Source organism: Scyliorhinus torazame, chromosome 2 (assembly GCF_047496885.1).
Source record: "Scyliorhinus torazame isolate Kashiwa2021f chromosome 2, sScyTor2.1, whole genome shotgun sequence".
NCBI classification, from domain to species: Eukaryota; Metazoa; Chordata; class Chondrichthyes; order Carcharhiniformes; family Scyliorhinidae; genus Scyliorhinus; species Scyliorhinus torazame.
Window position 1 is genome coordinate 81,011,281 of NC_092708.1, and position 9,921 is coordinate 81,021,201.

Below are 9,921 nucleotides of genomic sequence, written 5' to 3' on the forward strand. Positions count from 1 at the left end.
AAAAAAGACCATTACAAATCAATTTAGTAACACTCTCCCTTAGCAGCCAATACCTCACTTGTAATGTGGTCATACAGATAGTATTCCATAAATCATACTCCCATTTAACCCCAGTATTAGCATTGGTGCCTCGAAAATATTTGTGGAAAAGGTGTAGCTCATTTTTGAAATAACAGCTTGTATAAGCCCGACATAATTTAAAAAGGTTACCCATACCAATATAGCCTTCCAGACTTATGACTTGCCAAGGACTGCTTAACTTAAAGTACAGCATAGCATGTGTATTCCTTCAGTCTGATCAAGGCATATTTCACAAAATCCAATTACACAGAAACCTGCTTGATATGTCAGAATTTTAATAACATCCATCAAGAAGATCACATCACTGACACAATGAAGACTTTATGTACCCTGCTACAGTTTTGCCATGCCATTTTCATTCTGAATGCGTGCCCTGTGTTCTTCTAGACAATACAGTGAGGACATGTAATCTGTAACTTTGCTATTTTGATAGTAAAACCGGTATAGATTTACAGTTACAATAACTGTGTGAATGCATAAATAAACTGGATTTGCTTATTTAACAACAGTATCTGCACAATTTGATTCATTGTTTGAAAAGCAATTCTGGAATTCCAAAAATGCAACTGATTTAATCTAAAAGTAAAATCTTAGCCTTAGCAGAAGAAATACAAGTACTGTCTAATTTCTTAATCAGGCTAAGTTACACTTTTAAATATTATCACAGATTTATCTAATTAAGGCAGATTTATTGCAGTATCACCAGCTTAAAAATAGGCAATAACATTTTTTTTTTTAAAAATTCATTTATGGGATGTGGCATCGCTGGATAGGTCAGCATTAATTGCCCATCCCTGTTGCCCTTCAGCAGGTGGTGTTGCCTTCTTGAACCACTGCAGTCCCTGAGGTATAGGTACACCCACCATGCTGTTAGGGAGGGCGTTCCAGGATTTTGCCCCAGCAACAATGAAGGAACAGCAAATAATATTCAAGTGATACCATACATTGTATGAGGCCATTTTACAATAATTCCCAGATGTTTCCTGCTAATTTGTTTCAGATGTATTTAAATTACAAAGATCTGTTCATGTTTTTCCCCCCCAAAATACTCCAGTAAAATGTAAGTCAATGGGAATCAGGGGAAAACTCTCCACTGACCGGACTCATACTAAGAACAGAAGGAGATGGCTGTGTTGGACCCAATCATCTCAGCTCCATAACATTGCTGCAGGATTCCTTATGACAGGTACTAGGCCCAACCATCTTCAACTGTTTCATTAATGATCTTCTCTCCTTCAGAAATACCAGTGCTTGCTGGTGATTGCACAATGTTGAGTTCCATTCACATAATGAAGTGGTTCATCCCTGCATACAGCGAGGCCTGAATAATATGTAGGCTTGGGGTGATAAGTGGCAGGTTTATTCCTGCCCTGTTGCTGGGTCCAAAACCTGGAACCCCATTCTAAATTCACTTGTTGGGGTACCTATACCTGAGAGACTGCAGCCGTTCAAGAAAACTGCTCACATCCATCTTCTCAAAGGCAATTAGGGGTGAACAACAAAAGCTGGCAATCCCGTGAAAGAATAATAAAAATAAATGTCACACAGAAGAAACTCCAACCAACTCCACCTTGACGTTCAATGACATGACCTTTGTAAATCCCCCATGATCAAAATCCGGAGGGGGGCACCATTGGCCAAAATCATAATTGGACCAGTCACATTCGTACTGTGGCTACAAGAGCAGGTCAGAGGCTGTGATAGAATACTCCTTGCTTGCCTGGATGAGTGCAATTCCAACAATTCTCAAATACTTGGCAACGTCTGAATATGATTGGCATCCCACCCACCACCGTGCACATTCACTCTCTCCACCACTGGTGCATCTTGGTCGCAGTGTATGCCATCCGCAGCAACTTTCCAAGACTTCTTTCAGAGCACCTCCCAAACAAATAACTTGCATTTGACAAGGTACCTCATGGCAGGCTGGTGCAAAAGATTAAATCACACGGGGTCAGGGTAAACTGGCTAGATGGATTCAGAACTAGCTTAGCCATATAAGACAGAGGGTAGCAGCGGAAGGGCGTTTTTCCGAATGGAGGGCTTAACTAATGGTGTTCTGCAGGGATCGGTACTGGGACCTCGGCTGTTTGTAATTTATATAAATGACTTGGATGAAAATGTAGCGTGTCTGATTAGCAAGTTTGTGGATGATACTAAGATTGCTGGAGTTGTGGATAGTGATGAAGATTGTCAGAGAATACAACAGGATATAGAAAGTATAGAAAGGCTGCGAAATTGGGCGGAAAAATGGCAGTTGGAATTTAACCCAGACAAATACGAGGTGATGCATTTTGGTAGATCCAATTCAGGTGGGAGCAACAAAATAAATGACAGAACCATCAGGAACATAGAGACACAGAGATCTGGGCGTGCAGATCTACAGATCCTTAAAAGTGTCAGCATAGGTGGAAATAGTGGTAAAGAAAGCAAATGGCATGCTTGCCTTCATAGGACAGGGTAGCGAGTATAAAAGTTCGCAAATTATGTTACAGTTATATAGTACGCTGGCTAGGCCACATTTGGAATACTGTATCCAATTATGGTCACCACACTACCAGAAGGACATGGAGGTTTTGGAGAGAGTCCAAAAAAGGTTTACCAGGGTGTTGCCTGGTACGAAGGGTATTAGCTATGAGAAAGGATTGCATAAACTGGGATTGTTCTCCCGAGAAAGACGGAGGCTGCGGGGCAATCTGATAGAAGTTTATAAAATTATGAGGGGTATAGATAGGGTGAACAGTTGGAGGCTTTTTCCCAGGGCGGAAATGACAATTACAAGGAGGCTCAAAGAAAAGATCAAGGTGAAGGGGAATAGGTTCAGTGGAGATGTGTGGGGGAAGATTTTTACATAAAGGGTGGTTTCCTGGAATGCACTACCAAGTGAGGTGGTTGAGGCAGATACGTTAGCGACCTTTAAGACTTATCTAGATAGACGGGGTATAGAAGGATATAGGCGGTTGGTCTAGATAGGACATGTGATTGGCGGAGGCTTTGAGGACCGAAGGGCCTGTTCCTGTGCTGTATTGTTCTTTTTTCTATGTTGCCCCAGGCACAAGGGCTGCAGATAAGGAATACCTCCAGCTAAAAATATTCCGCCCAGCCACAATCTAACTTGACTTGGATATTTGCTGCTGTTCCTTCATTGTCACAGAATTAAAATCCTGGAGCTCCCTAATTAACAGCACTGTGGGTACACCTTCACCACATATACGGCAGTGGTTTAAGAAGGTGGCTCGCCACCATCTCAAGGACAATTACGGATGGCAATAACTATTAGCCTTGCCCTGGTCATCCGCAACCTGTGAATGAATACATTTTTTTAAAAAAAAATTCTCCTTTTTCACATTTTCTCCCAAATTTACACCCGCCAACAATAAACAATAATCAGTAACAAATGCAATGTCAATTACAACAATCTCATCCTCCCACCAAACCCCAAAACAGCATCCCGCATGTTAACAAACAAATTACAAATAGGAATCACGAATCACCCATAGTTGAATGAATACATTTTTAAAAAGAAAATGCAATTTTCAGATAAAATTACTTGACTCATTTCATCAATTTAACAAATGCAAATCAAAATCGCAGAGACACACATTTCTGCTGGTTGGGTTTATAGAGCTTATTTTAGAAATCACAAAACAGAACTGACCAATTATGAAACAACAAAAGTATACTTTAAAAAAAATTTAAAGTACCCAATTCATTCTTTCCAATTAAAGGGCAATTTAGCGTGGCCAATCCACCTATCCTGCACATCTTTAGGTTGCGGGGGTGAGACCCACACAGACACGGGGTGAATGTGCAAACTCCACATGGTCAGTGACCCGGGGCCGGGATCGAATGCTGTGAGGCAGCATTGCTAACCACTGCTCCACTGTACCGCCCAGATGCTAAAAGATACTTAACAGGTATTGCTGATAAAACCTTTTCTAATCCATCTGTGAAGCGCACAAAATTTGTACAAATGCTTTTATAAAATGTTAAAAAATACCTATTTACTCAAGTGAAAAGGAAGTTTCAGGTCTAAAATAATTGTCTTCTCCCAATTTAAGGAACAATTCCTCAGGCAGTCGTTTTGATTGACTGCACTTGTCAATCACCAAAAACTCTGTGGACCCAGCGATGCACATTTTATAGTTGTTTAATAACTTCAAATCTACAGCAGTAAATGTCATGATCTTACCATTAAACGATTAGTGCCAGTGGGATTGTGAACTGCAGAAGAACATAAGATCTGGCGAGATAGATTAAAACAGTAAGATTATTGCATAACTGTTTAAATCAAAAAGAAAGGATTTTGTTGGATGGGAGTGATGCATATTTATATACATGTATACAATGTACAAACTATGCTCCCTCCAAACTAAATTCCATATAGTCTAAATGTTTACGATATGTATTTGTGGACTCAGTCTTTCCATGAACACCACAAATTTTATTTGCCTGTAATAAAATTTGTTCTACTTTGAATAACAAGAATTAATTAATATTTATGTAAAGATAATTTCTTTCTTTCGGCACCAGACTGCATAAATGAATCTGTCAAAGTCATCGGTGAAGAGTTATGTTCTGTCCATCAGGCCTGGTTTCTCTCTTTTAATATTACATACGCACAGAATGTCAAGATTACTAAGAATAGCAGCCAGAACTACACATGGGAATGGGGCCAACGCCCTTGCTTTCGCTTCCCGAATCGCATGCCGGAGAATCCTGCTCAGCTGGCGATCAGCAGCACCACCCAAAGCTGCAGACTAGCTCGCTGACCTCTCGGAATTTCTCCACCTGGAGAAGATTAAGTACGCCATCCGAGGGTCGGAGGAAGGCTTCCTGGATACCTGGGGGCAGTTTGACGGTCTGTTCCAAAACCTGTTCAAGGCCAGCAATGAGGAGAAAGCTAAGAATAAAAAAAACAAGATAGTTGAGGAACCAAAAGACTGCGCAACCCGGGGGGGGTATCCTATTACACCTGAAAGGTTGGAGCCATCTTGACTGAAGAGGTTAACAGCTAGAGAGATAATGGGCGGGATTCTCTGGCTGCCCGCCGGCGACCAGAAATTCCCGCCGAGATCAATGGATCTTTACATGGTCCGCGTTCCACCTGTGGTGATCTTGCTGCGGGTGGGGCGGAAGAATCCAGCCCAATATTCTAAAACTTCAGGTAGGCTTACTTCGCTAAAGAGCTGGAGATATGGGGAGGGGCTGTAGATTTTCTGGCCGTTCTTGCCAGCAGAATCATCTGGTCCTGCTGATGGGGAACCCCCACTGTGGGTTTCCCGGGGGGGTGGGGGGGAAATCAATGGGAACTCCCATTGGAAGCGGAGGGACCAGAAGCTCCTTCTGTCGAGAAACATGCTACTATCACCTCGCTGCCGAGAAACACAGTGTGTGTGTAAGGTGGGGGGGGGGGGGGAAATCCCCCTATGACGTCGGCACAGCTTCCAAATAAGTGAGGTCCAGAGAAACTTTTTGTCATGGGAGTTAGAACTAAATTGTATTAAGTTTTGTCATGGGAGTTAGAACTAAATTGTATTAAGCTCCCCACCCCCCCCCCCCATCTCCATGATGAGGTGGCCTTTCAAGGTTAACTGAATGCTTTCTCTGAGTGTTCTAAAGCAGGGGAAGAGGCTATATTGTAAGGCTCCTGTTAGTTAGCTCCAGGCAGTTACGGATCAGGGAAGTCTTGGGGAGCTGAGAATTTGGCAGAATATCACTGGTTTTGTACCAAGCAGTTAGGGCTCAAAGATACCTGGAAGCTATTATATAGCTTGGTGCAGCTGAGAGACTGGTGTTTGGAGAAACCTTGAGCACAAATGCAGCTTCATGCATCCCATGGAACACAGTTTGAGGAGAAGTGATTGAACCATTGAGCAGCGAGCAGTCATTGAAGCAGTCGACATTGGAGCAGCTTCTGAGGTAATTCAGAGGCCAGATATTCAAATGTAAAGATTTGAAATTCCTCATGAGGAGAAAAACAAGAGTTTTAACAAGATTTTGTGGCCCACAGTAGCCAGTGACATCAGGGCAGTTTGCTGAGAAACCAGTGGGACCTGTCTTGATACAATGTGGTGTGTTTGACCACAGTTTGCCTGCTAATTCATATTTACCTCATGTTAATTCTGAATGTTAGAGTACAAGATATTGTAAATTGTTTTTGTTTTCTGACTTTGCATGCTAAAGTGTATTTGTTTGTTTAAAACCATGGAATCTTATGGTTTCTTTCTCCTAGTGGGTAACTGGTATTTCAAACTTTTCTTATTTTAAACAAAAAGTTACACGTCCCTCACTGTGTTATAACTTGAATTGAGGACTCTTGTGGGATTTCAAATCCACAGACAAATATGGGTGCTGGGACTCATGGAGTTTCAGGCTGACAACATTTTCAAAGTGAATTTTGCTATAGTTATTGAAACGTAGACTGGCTTTCTCAGTTTCGGTAACTTTTCTGGCAAGGGAAGACATATCCCTGAGAGATTTGCAACAACCACCCAAGGTTAGTTGGATTGGATTTGTTTATTGTCACGTGTACCGAGGTACAGTGAAAAGTATTTTTCAAACAGATCATTTGGTACACAATGTAAATACCTAGGCACCGGCATCCGGTGAAGCATACAAGAGTGCAGTGCTAATCAGGTCAGTTCATAAGAGGGTCGTTTAGGAGTCTGGTACAACCAGGAAGAAGCTGTTTTTGAATCTGTTCATGCATGTTCTCAGACTTTTATATAATACTAATCATATTAGCAGAAATATTGAAATTAAAATTAAACGCAGCGACTAGAAAGTAGACAAATTATTTAGGCCATAACGTCTGTGTACTGGTGGAAAGCCATGGGCTGCCGAAATTAAGAGAAAAATATTACCTACTTGCCTCCGTTCAAAAAACAGGATGTAACTTCCAATGGAAGCACCAGCCTTTGGCCTGCATTAAGACTGTGCAGGCCCCAGCTTGGCACAGGATGAGTCTAGCCATGTACCCTTATGATGGGGCCAGTATGGGAACACCCATTAAGGCCAGTGCTTTAAACATCAGTTTGGTGTTGAAGACAAAGAAAGCAAAAGGATTACCTGCTATTATTGAGGTATTTTGAAGGCACAGTAGTTAGCACTGTTGCTTCACAGCGCCAGGGTCCCGGGTTGATTCCCGGCTTGGGTTAATATCTGTGCGGAGTCTGTACATTCTCCCTGTGTCTGCGTGGGTTTCCTCCGGGTGCTCCGTTTTCCTCCCACAAATCCTGAAAGTCGTACTTGTTAGGTGAATTGGACATTCTGAATTCTCCCTCAGTGTACCCAGACAGGCACCAGAGTGTGGCATCTAGGGGATTTTCACAGTAACTTCATTGCAGTGTTAATGTAAGCCTACTTGTGACACTAATAAAGATTATTATTATTATTTTGAAGCTTTTTAAAAATCATTCTTTTTGTTATTTATTTTAAACAGTTAATGCTATTTGTTATTGGTCATTTGAAGTGTAATTTTTAAATTAATTTTGCATGATTGATGATTATTATTTAATATTCATCAGAGAACATAGGTTTTGTTATTTGTTTGAAATCTGTGAAATTACTATATAAATCTCCACTATATTATCATATAACTTTCCGCGTGACATGCTTAAAAGGGCTCATAAGTTTTGATTTACAATATGGCAACTGAAAATTAAGTTGTGAAGAAGGGAAGTTTGAACTTCACGGATGATGAGTTGGGTACCTTATTGCATAAGGTTGAACAGAGGAGAGTTCATAGTTCAGGTCATGGAAAATCTAAACCTCCGCGAAAACCTCAATCAATGGCCTGGGAGCAGTAATCGGACAGTCTCACAGCGAACAGTATCGAGCCTAGGATAGCAGATCACTGCTGAAAGAAACTTAACGATTTAATATGTTCCACCAGGACATGTATATATCTTAATAAAAAAGTGATTGATAAACCTTAAAATCCTTCTGACTGCATGTGGTAAACCACATTATTGCATTACATGTATTGTATTGTATTATACATGCCTGGTCTTGTCCAGGGTGGCTCCGCCTGTGGCTCCTCCCCTTGGGCGTCTGTATAAAAAGTGGCAAGTCTCCGCCTCCGGACCCAGTTCGGGTCCAGAGGCAGGACGCTTGCTGTTTAGTGTATTAAAGCCTCAGTTACATTCTTCGCTCGTTGTGTGTTATTGATTGTGTATCAATTTAATACACTAAACTCCTCAAGATGAACTCAGCGCTCAAGCCTGATCGCTTGGAACTGGAACCACAAGCAGCCAATGGTACAGAAACGTTTGAACACTGGCTAAGCTGCTTCGAGGCGTACCTCGCATCCTTCAACGAAGATCTCACAGACCTCCAGATGAAGCAGGTCCTCCATGCACGGGTGAGCCCAAAGATCTTTCCCCTCATCAGGGACGCCCCCTCGTACGCGGAGGCGATAAGGACACTACATGAAATCTGTTAACCAGGTATATGCCAGGTATATCCTCTGATGGAACTGTGGCTGCCGGGCGATATCGTTACCCAGCACGCGGAATTGCTGATCAGGGACGCTTATGTCGCGGGCATGAACTCTAACTATATCCGCCAGCGATTATTAGAAGGGGGACACTCGGCCTCCCAGAGACAGTACAACTCTCCAACTCGCTGGAGGTGGCCTCCCAGGAAATGGGGGCCTACACCTCCGACCGCGCGGCACCCTCGTGGGTCTCGTGGGCGCAGCCATCAACTGACCCGGGTGTGACGCGAGCCTGCGCTGCGCAGCGGCCTGCCAACGCCGGAGGTCTGAGGTGCTACTTCTGCGGCCAGAGTAATCACCCCCGACAACGCTGCCCGGCACGGAACGCAACTTGTAACGGCTGTGGGGAGAAGGGCCACTTTGCAAAAGCCAGACCATTAACCGGTACACGCAGTTCGAAGCGTACCCCCTCACCCGCATATCTGACGTGGTCAATCAGATTGCGCAGTATCGAGTCTTCTCTCCAGTTGACTTGAAGTCCATGTACCACCAGCTCCCTATCCGCCCGGAGGACCGCCAATACACTGCCTTCGAGGCAGATGGCCGCCTCTACCACTTCCTCAGGGTCCCCTTCGAAGTCACCAACGGGGTATCAGTCTTCCAAAGGGAAATAGACCGCATGGTCGACCAGTACAGGCTGCGGGCCACGTTCCCATAGCTAGACAACGTCACCATCTGCGACCATGACCAGCAGGACCATGACGAGAACCTCCGGCGCTTCCTCCAGACCGCCAAACTCCTGAATGTAACCTAATAATAGAGAGAAATGCGTCTTCCGCACGACCCGCCTAGCCATCCTCAGCTACACCGTGGAACACGGAGTCCTAGGGTCCGACTCCGACCGCAAGCGCCCCCTCCTGGAACTCCCCCTTCCCCACTGCCCAAGGCTCTGAAGAGATGCTTGGTGTTCTTCTCTTACTATGCCCAGTGGGTCCCCAACTATGCGGACAAGGCCCGTCCACTGATCAAATCCACCACTTTTCACCTGACGGCTGAGGCCCGCCTGGCCTTCAATCGCATCAAGGCAGATATTGCCAAAGCCGCGATGCACGCTGTGGACGAGTCCATTCAATTCCAGGTGGAGAGCGATGCATCGGACTTTGCTCTGGCCGCTACACTCAACCAGGCGGGCAGGCCCGTGGCTTTCTTCTCCCGTACCCTCCATGCCTCCGAAATTCGACACTCCTTTGTCGAAAAGGAAGCCCAAGCCATCGTAGAAGCTGTGAGACATTGGAGGCATTACCTGGCTGGCAGGTGATTCACTCTCCTCACTGACCAACGGTCGGTTGCCTTCATATTCAATAACACACAGAGGGGCAAGATCAAGAATCTGAGGTGGA

At 44.0% G+C, this 9,921-nt stretch overlaps 1 long non-coding RNA gene across 1 annotated transcript; it reads right to left on the reverse strand.

Annotated features, from left to right (window-relative positions):
- Positions 1–1,410: 1,410 nt before the first annotated feature.
- On the reverse strand, positions 1,411–7,923 carry LOC140407780 (uncharacterized). The gene is made up of 4 exons (XR_011939796.1): positions 7,796–7,923; positions 7,153–7,399; positions 4,274–4,324; positions 1,411–2,007 (listed from the first exon to the last, which is right to left on the reverse strand). It is a non-coding gene; the product is annotated as an uncharacterized lncRNA (long non-coding RNA).
- Positions 7,924–9,921: the final 1,998 nt, after the last annotated feature.